Source organism: Mytilus californianus, unplaced genomic scaffold (genome assembly GCF_021869535.1).
Source record: "Mytilus californianus isolate M0D057914Y unplaced genomic scaffold, xbMytCali1.0.p SCAF_10, whole genome shotgun sequence".
Classification (NCBI taxonomy): domain Eukaryota; kingdom Metazoa; phylum Mollusca; class Bivalvia; order Mytilida; family Mytilidae; genus Mytilus; species Mytilus californianus.
The window spans coordinates 59817237-59826925 of record NW_026262582.1 but is presented as its reverse complement, the minus strand read 5'-3'; the positions used below and the strand labels follow the sequence as shown (position 1 = coordinate 59826925).

Sequence of the window (9689 nt, the reverse complement as noted above, 5' to 3'; positions counted from 1 at the left end):
CATCTGCATATTGAGAGATCAAATATTCGGTATCATCTATGTTAATTCCCTTTATTTCTGTATTTTTTCTAATTAATATTCCCAGTAAACACTCCAACGTTGACATTACGTTGTGACAACGTAATACTATCGTTGTGACAACGTAGTAAAATTACGTTGGTACAACGTAATTTTGTGGACTCCAAGGCACGTGCTGACAACCATCCACACAACGTTGGCACAACGTAATTTGTGACGTAATTTATTACCATCATAAGACGTTGTCACAACGTCGCAACACAACTGTAAATGTCCCTTGTCCTCATTTGATTGATAGGAGCAATAAAATTCCATTGAAGAAGTAAACAAAGGTCTATATTTTATTCTTTTGACCTGTTTTTTAAGTTGTAAATTTGTCTATGTAGGAAAGGTGGACACAATGTCGATATGCTCTCTTATTTCCAAACTGCCAGCTGTGTATAATATAGTCACAAAAGTTTTTTTTTTTTTACCTTTTTGCCAGGTTTCAATGTCTAATGTATAAATATCTGTGTTATCCCCAAACTTTGCATTATAATTTACATTAAACCTGTAGTTTTGTCCAATTAATGTTTCACACAGTTCTTTAAGGTTAAAGTCTTAGTTTTTAACTTTTGCAATACTGAAGTACAAGTTTTACACATTTCTATTTAACAAAAGCAACTTTTCTTTAAAAAATTTAACACATAATACTATTCAAAAAAGGAGATTTTGTATGATGGCCAACGAGACAACCCTCTATCCTAAACTCAAATATTGATGATGTTAGCAATTATAGGTAACTGTACAGCCTTCAACATGACATCTTGGTACATGCTGCAACTTCTGAAAGTTTAGGGTTTCAGTGTTCTAGAATATAGATTTCACTTTGATGGTGGAAATTCTAGAATGTAGATTTCACTTTAACGAAGGAAAACATTTTCTAATGAATTATTTAGAAATACAACAAACTACCAAATATACCTTAATATTTACTGTAGATTCATTCAGCTGTATTCACTACACAATGACAAGCTAGGAAAAAACTTTGGAAAAAGGCCCAAAAGCTGACTGTCTAATTTACAAATATATATTCTACACAACTTATACACTTCTAAAAATATCCCAAATAAAGAAAATACCTGAAATACAATCAAACTAACTATTGCTTTTTTCCATTGACCAACTAGAGATAGACATATCCAAAAGTTAAGACTTCTTTTCTTGGCTTCATGAACCAATAAAAAAATAATAATATGTTTCTGAATTTTTTTTATTTTTATTCCAAATTTTAGTCTTGTGTTGGTTGTATACATGTCATTCCAAATTTTGGTTTTCTGCCCTCTGATCAGTTGGTCTTGTGTTGGTTTCAGGTCTCTGAAAAATAAATAATCATAAATTATAAAATACAAAAAAAAAAACTGATCCCAACTTATGAATTACAGCAGTTCTTAAAAAATATCCTGTGTGTAAACATAATTAATATTTTTTCTATTGCTGGTCGTATAATAAATCTTGCAGATTCATAATTATGTTGTGCTGTTACTGTGTCAGAGATGTTTGTATCTTTGCCAATTATACACATTTTGATAATGTATGTTAGAAGTTTTAACATAATTTCAACAGTATATAATAATTTATAACTTTTGGTTAACCTTTGTTCTTATTTAAAAAATAAATTTGTTGTTAAATTGAACATGTGTTAATGAAATTATGGCTGTTCCAGAAAATACTATGTCCGCCCCCCAGGGACAACCATTTTTTAACCCCCAGCACCGACAGAATTAATAAACTGCTTCGCTGTGTGCAGCTGGATACACCCACAGAGGTCCAAATTATAACCCTGAACAGTTGGGGCAAAAATGGACACAATATTCAAGCTTGATACAGGTCTGAATTTGGACTGAAATTAAATATTTGACTTATTATAGGTTTCTGAATAAATGTAGTCAAAGAACTTGAAATTGGTTATATGAATTGAATTTATATTCAATTAATATAAAGATTTCTTGCTGTTGTGCTATACACTGTGCTGTTGCGCAATACTTAGTAAATCTGTTGTCAGACTATAAACAAATAAAGTTCAATTAATTCTCAATGTCATATTAGAAATTATGAAAATCAAAAGGGAGCTTACATCAATAGATATAAACAATTCACCAAAGTTTCATGAGAATTGCTGACAGCATTTTTGAGTTATTGTCTGAAACTGGAAAATCCCCCCTTTTTTAATGAATAAAACCCTATAACTCAGAAATGTAAAATGTAAAATTTATAAAATTCTAAACGGAGCTTACATCAATAGATATAAACAATTCACCAAAGTCTCATAAGAACTGCTGAAAGCATTTGTGAGTTTTGTCCGAAAACTGGAAAATCCTCCTTTTTTATGAATAAAACCCTGTAACTCAGAAACGTAAAATCTAAAATTTATAAAAATCAAAAGGGAGCTCATGTCAATAGATATAAACAATTCACCACAATTTCTTGCAAGTTGGTGAAAGCATTCTTGAGTTATTTTCCGAAAACTGGAAAATCCCCCTTTTTTTAATGAATAAAACCCCATAACTCGGACACGTAAAATCTAAAATTTATAGAAAAACGAAAGGGAGCTCACGTCAATAGAATTAAACAATTCATCAAAGTTTTATGCAAATTGGTTTAGGCAGTTTTGAGTTAATGTCCAAAATGTTGATGACGGACGGACAGACGGTATACCATAATACGTCCCGTAAACGGGCATATAAAAATAAATAAGAACAACACTCCCTTTGCATTTTGGTATTTCAAATACAACCACCTCCACATAATTTAAAAAAAAAAAAGAGCCTTCCCTGGGGGGACATAGTATTTTCTGGAACAACCAGTAGTTATTCTACAAATAATAATGAATCCAAATTAAAAAAGGAAGTTTGGTTTCTCAAAATTGTTATTTATCAATTGATTTTAGATATTCATAGGATTTTACCTTAATACATTTAGAATTTACAGCAATACAGCAAGACCTTATATCATATGCCAATGAACGCAATCTATAAAATCAACAAATTATAATTTGATAAATAAAATTAATAAAAGAATGTGTCTATGAGCCACAAATGATGTAATTAAAGGAGATAACTAAAGAACAGTAAAACAGATGCTCTTCAAATTCAAACTCTGCGTTTTATGATAATAAGCATTGTGTATAAATTTCATAACATGTCGTTCAGGCAAACTAAAGTTAGAGAACAGAAACCAATTTTGAGTTCAATGTATGTACATGTACGTACAGAACAAGAGTAAAACTATATCACTCAGTGAAGGAGGGCATAAAAAGAGCTGATCAACTGATGTTTACCTTTTTATATCTTGGTCCATCTTTTTGAGCTGGTGTTACTGCAATGCATTCCTCAACCTCAGACACATTGGATCTGTGGATTTTTATACAAGACTCTGGAAAAAAAATTATAAATACATTCAATTATATTCTATATTCCTCCGTCTGTTTACATGAGTGTCAGTCCAACAAATCTTTGGGAGAACTAGGTAGGAACAAATTTACATGCATTCCAAAATTCATAAGTTTTATGATTGATTACGACATTGTTTCTGATCACATATTCAGTGAGAGTTGAATACAGCTCGTCATTGATAAACATTTAGATTTCATACCATAAATTGAACAGCAAAAAAGACGTCCCTATATACTGGTTTTTCTAACACCAGTAAACTTGGTTTTACCCTCAAAACAGGAAAATTTTACCCAACTTTTCCCGACTGGATCCTAGTCTCAATAATTATGACGTCTTGGAAGGCTATTTTAATTTTTGTTCTGTGACGCCTATCTACGACGACCTAGTGCCAAATAATTATGACGTCTTGGAAGGCTATTTTAATTTTTTTCTGTGACGCCTATCTACGACGATCTTGTCCCAAATAATTATGACGTCTATGAAGGGTATTTTTATTTTTCTGTGACACCTATCTACGACAGTCGTTATTGGCACAATTGTTTATTCCCATGCATGTCAGACCCAGTGATACATTGATTGATTGTTGGTTGCTTAACGTCCAGTGGTAAATATTTCATGCATGTTCAGGACGACCACCAGTGATACATGTAGTATTATCATTAAAAGGCTGAGTTTGTAACTGGCCGAGTTTGTAATGGGCCGAGTTTGTAATATGCCGAGATGTCTAGCTTCGCATTTGTGATATAGATAAGACTTTTATGCTTCCAACATTATCAAAAAATAACAGTGCAAAAGACACTAGCAGCCTTAATATATAGGGATAGTAGCTCTTGGCATGGATAGAAAACAAGTGCCTGTGCACCCCCCTTTTTTTTTACTTTCTACAGTTAATTTCATATATCTTAAAAAACAACACAAGTTAATCGAGCATTTTGAAAAATGGATTCAAATAACACAAATTTTGGCTAAAATATCTTGTATCAGTGCAATATATTGACAGTAAAATAAGAAGTATCATATTTCAACACGGTCACGGACAACAGAATTGAAAGAGGCGCCCAACACGGCAACAAATGTTTTATTTTCTTCAATCATACTAGTTTTTATCATGGAGAACCTTTTTGGCGTAATGTGCAATTATTATATTACCTTTTTCTTTGTTCTGGAATCTGGATCGAGCTAAATTTCACTGCAAGTTAGGTTATCACATTTTTTAAAAATCAAGCGGTGAAAGTGCGCATGCTCAGACTTTTCATAGTACGCAGCGGTAAAACCCGAGTACTGCTGAACGTTCCACTATTTATAACCAATCGTAAAAAAACGATAAATGATGACAAAACTTTAATGATATATTAAACAATAAATATTCATACAAAATATATATATGAGAACATTAAAATTGGATTTGTAATATTTTCTTGGACATTTTGGTGCAAATTATGTCTGTGCAGGAAAAAAGGGGGATATTTTGAAAATAAAAAAAAACGTGAATATATTCTAGTGAAGGTGAATGTTATATCCAGGAAGACTCATACCCACAAAAATCGTCCCATAAAACCAGATTTAAATGTGTCACTGGTATTCACAGGGTTTGTTCAGGCTACGTTATTATAATGTTGATACGACGTAACAAAATGTTACGTCGGATTATGACAGTTATAAGCACGTTGTCACAACGTAATAAAATGTTACGTCCTGACAGGGTACTAAATTTACGTACATTCGACGTAATTTTATAACGTCGTAAGTACGTCTGCATCCAACGTTGGGTTTTTACGTTCCCACAACGTTGGTACGACGTAAACTCAAGACATGACTTTCAGACGACCATTAACCGACGTTGGGAGTACGTCGTGTGTTTGCTGGGTTCCAAGTATTTCTGTACATAAAAGAAAGATATAAGGTGATAAAGGATCCCCTTGTCGACAACCTCTTTGAATTTCAAAAAATTCAGATAAAAAACAATTTTGAGAAACTGCAGAACTTATATTTTTGTAAAAGGTCCTTATCCAGTGTTTTATAGAGGGGCCAAAATTGAAAAAGTCTAAAACGTTTTCAATGAAATTCCATGATACAGAGTCAAAAGCCTTTTCAAAATCTATGAGAAGGAGCAGTCCTGGTAAATCATTAAGTTCTGTATGAAATAAAATATCATAAATAAGACGATTATTTTCCCCTATAAACCTACCAGGAATGAAACCGGTCTGATCACTGTTTATAATTTGAGGTAGAACTAATTTTATACGCTCTTCTATGCAGCTTGACGCTAATTTATATGTGGTATTGAGTAAACTTATTGGTCGCCATTTTTTTCATGAACTGTCTTGGTTTATCTCCCATTGGTATACAGATTATAATACCTTGTCTTTGAGTAATAGATAATTCTCCCTTTTCGTAACCATTAATTAAAGAGCGAAATACAAATGTTCCTATATCTATCAAGAAAAAACTTGAAAAAGTCATTGGTGAAACCATCTGACCCAGGGCTTTTTTCATTTTTCATTCTTTGTCAAGCTGTTGTTAATTCACTATAAGTAATATCACCCTCCAAAGATTCTTTTATGGCATTATTTAGTTTTTTAATATGAGTATATGGAATTTCACAATTAGGGTTAACATCATTCAACTTTTCTGTTTTGGTATATAGCCTTTTGTAATAATTGTTTGCCTCCTTTAATATTTCATCTTACTCACTGACAGTGTCCCCTCTTTCATTTACTAATTTTGAAAAAGTTTTTTTTATAAAATGTTTAGTTTCTAAATTCAGAAAAAAGTTTGAAGGTTTTTCTCCTTCTTCTATCCACTGCATTTTGGATCTGATGTAGGACCCCCTCATTTATTCTTGCCTTAATACTTTTAAATCAGTTTTCTTTTTTTTTCAATTTCAGTAAAGATTTCTTCTGTCAAGATTTGCTCTTCTACTTTTTTAATATCTTCTGATAGTATTTTGTTCTTTTTTATCTTTTTGTTTCTTCCTAAAAGAAGCATATGAAATTGATTTTCCTCTAATTACTGTTAATAAAGTTTCTAAAAAGAGTTGATCGTTTATAGTAAATTGATATTTCGGGGATTGCAATTTAAACTAAAAATAATGTTTCTTTTTGAAATACTTTATTATTATTCATATTTTCATTATAATTGTACATATATAAATCATCATATCATTCATAGAACAACGACCTCCTTAATTTTTAATACTGCTCTGGAAAATGTAGAAGACCGGATATAAGAAAATTGTTTATTAATTTCACATTGAACACATTTAATACAGTACTTTATGTTTGTGAAAGAATCACAAACATTTTTTTTTAATCTTTTATCATGGTGAGTTGTTTAAGATAAACTGTTCATTTTATTTAAGCCGATTAAAATTTAATATGCAATTTGTAACAAGAAAAAAAAAACAAACAACAAAATATAATTAATCGTCTTCTTGTGGATAACACCTCACTATCGAATTCAAATAAAAAAATAAATACAATCGCTCTGATTTATTCATCAACTTAAAACATAGTGCTTCGATAACTTTACTTTTAGTAGTATTCCGATTTATGCCATGAATAAATGGGATAAAAACACGGTAAAAGGAAAAAGAAAAACTATATGCATCCAAACGAAAACTTGCATATGGCGTTTATCATGTCACTAAAACGAAACACAACTATTGTGTATCGAAAAGGAGTTAAATTATCTGAACGCGGACTGCGATAGAACATTGTTTTGCTTCATATAATAACAAAATTGAGTAAGCAAATTGATAAGTTTTAATAGAAAAAAAAAACATGTGACGAGCTCTCTTTGGGTTAGGATAACGCGTATGCTTGCTTCTGTAGATAAAAAAAACCTCAGAGCAATATTAACGACAATCATAGACTCATGATAAAGAAATAGTATAATGTATCTTATATATTTGAACAAATAGTATCACTAAAGTATAGCTCTTTTTCCTTAGAATCTGTAGTTTGCTCCAATGTATGTATAGTTTTGATTAGTTCAATTAACTTAAATATTTCACATATTTTCTAGTGTATATTGTCGTTTCCTAAAATATGGAAATGTTACTCAAAAACTTAATGCAGATGCATCATCAGTATTGAGTAAGCTATCAATTTCAGTTCCTGAACATCTTATATTAAGTCCGATCTGACCCAAAAGTAAAGTAGTTTATTAAACACTACTCGTTCTGGACTACCTTATGTGAATGGGAATTGCTAAGTCATTAGAATGTGCATGTCGTGTAATTATTGCTAAAGAAATGGTGTATGCCGGAACAAAAGTGCGTATTGTTAAAACAACCAAAAAGCGGGTTTGAACGTTTCAAATAACACAAACGATATTAACAGACCCCACAACAAATCTAACCAACTGTCAAAACAAATACAACTTACGTTGGCATGTTCCATTATGTAGGTAAAAGTCAGGACAACATGTCAGATTTAGCCTTTTTACTATCATGGAATTGCTAAAATAAAAGTAGAATGTTTGCAGTGTAAAAGATTAAGATTAGCAGCCACAATGTATTTCGTTGTAACTCCAATTCCTCTATCACTTTATTAAAACAATTATACGTATTATAGTAAAAAACGAAATTATTTCTATGGTGCCTAATACATGTAATACTGGTAAATATAAATAATTGTCAAATTAGATTATGATATTTTTTTAACTTGCATGGGATGTATATCGATTTCAGTTGAAACTTTTTCTTGCATAAAATACAAAATAACAGTTGTCGGAAAATGAAACAAGCAAGAAACATTAAGTACATACACGTTGACTTGAACATATCGCTCACAAACACCAGTAGCATTTGTTTCTAAACCTGTTATCGTGTGGACTAACATATATGCTAGACAGTACGGTAACATTTCGCCCTTCGAGAAGAATTCTTAAATTGTTACACAAACAGATATATACAGGTCTAAGTGCATCATTTTAAACTTTGGACATCAAATTAAAAAAAAACAAAGTTCCTGATTATTTGGTTATTTGATTGGTTACCAACTGATACGGAAACTTAAGCGCTATACGATTTCAAGCGCTTTAGACAAACATAATTTTAAGTCAATAAAGTAGAAAAGGAAATGTTTACATATACATATAATTGAATAAAATTGAAAGAGTATTGCTTGCACTATATAGATATATGCTTTGCTTATTTGAAATTTCACGATCAACATTTGTCCTTTAGTATTTGGAATGAAATGTCGGAGCCGCGCATCATCACACGAATTCACTAAATTTCCTAAATCTAGCCCCCCCCCCCCCTTTTTTTTTTATTACGGAGTCAAATTCTGTAAAAAACAATATACAGAAAGAGGAAATGGAATCGAGTTGTCATCTATTACTTTAGAATATATGGCATGGTTGAAGATAAAAGATAAAAAAAAGAACGTTTAGAAAATAAAAGAGACGACTGTACTTATGAAAAAGAAGATGTGGTAAGATTCCTAATGAGACAACTCTCCACAAGAGACCAAATGACACAGAAATTAACAACTATAGGTCACCTCACGGCCTTCAACAATGAGCAAAGCCCATACCGCACAGTCAGCTATAAAAGGCCCTGAAATGACAATGTAAAACAGTTCAAACGAGAAAACTAACGGCCTAATTTATGTTAAAAAAAATGAACGAAAAACAAATATGTAACACATAAACAAACGACAACCACTGAATTACAGGCTCCTGACTTTGGACAGGCACATACATAGAGAATGTGGCGGGGTTAAACATGTTAGCGGGATCCCAACCCTCCCCCTAACCTGGGACAGTGGTGTAACAGTACAACATAAGAAAGAACTATAAAAATCAGTTGAAAGAGGCTTAACTCATCAGATGGATAAAAATACGAATACTAGAATTACAAGTGGACGTGGCCGCGTACTTGTACATCAAAACAACAAAAAGACACTAAGTACAGATCTAAGAGTACTCGCAGTTACTGACAGCTAGTTCAAAGCCACTAACAACTAATAAAAAAATCATGCAGCTAAGACTAAATTATCAATCCGTACACATCCAACATCCAATGGATTTAGTGTAAAGACGTAATAAACAGTCAGATAAAAACCTGACCTTGTGCAATGCCAAGATACAGGTATCGACAGATTGTGGATCCATGAATGTGTATATGTATATAACAATAATATTTAATTTGCTTTTAATTTACTGATAACAAAATCAATATCAGAACCAATAAAAACAATATTTAATGATCTAATTACAGTGTTGAAT

General features: G+C 31.6%; 1 long non-coding RNA gene across 2 annotated transcripts; it reads right to left on the bottom strand.

The window, feature by feature from the left end:
* Nucleotides 1–1251: 1251 nt before the first annotated feature.
* Nucleotides 1252–4680, bottom strand: LOC127719095 (uncharacterized). Of its 2 annotated transcripts, XR_007990166.1 has the most exons (4): nucleotides 4602–4680; nucleotides 3338–3432; nucleotides 2966–3029; nucleotides 1252–1374 (listed from the first exon to the last, which is right to left on the bottom strand). It is a non-coding gene; the product is annotated as an uncharacterized LOC127719095 (long non-coding RNA). The 2 variants fall into 2 exon arrangements; XR_007990165.1 differs by lacking the exon at nucleotides 2966–3029.
* Nucleotides 4681–9689: the final 5009 nt, after the last annotated feature.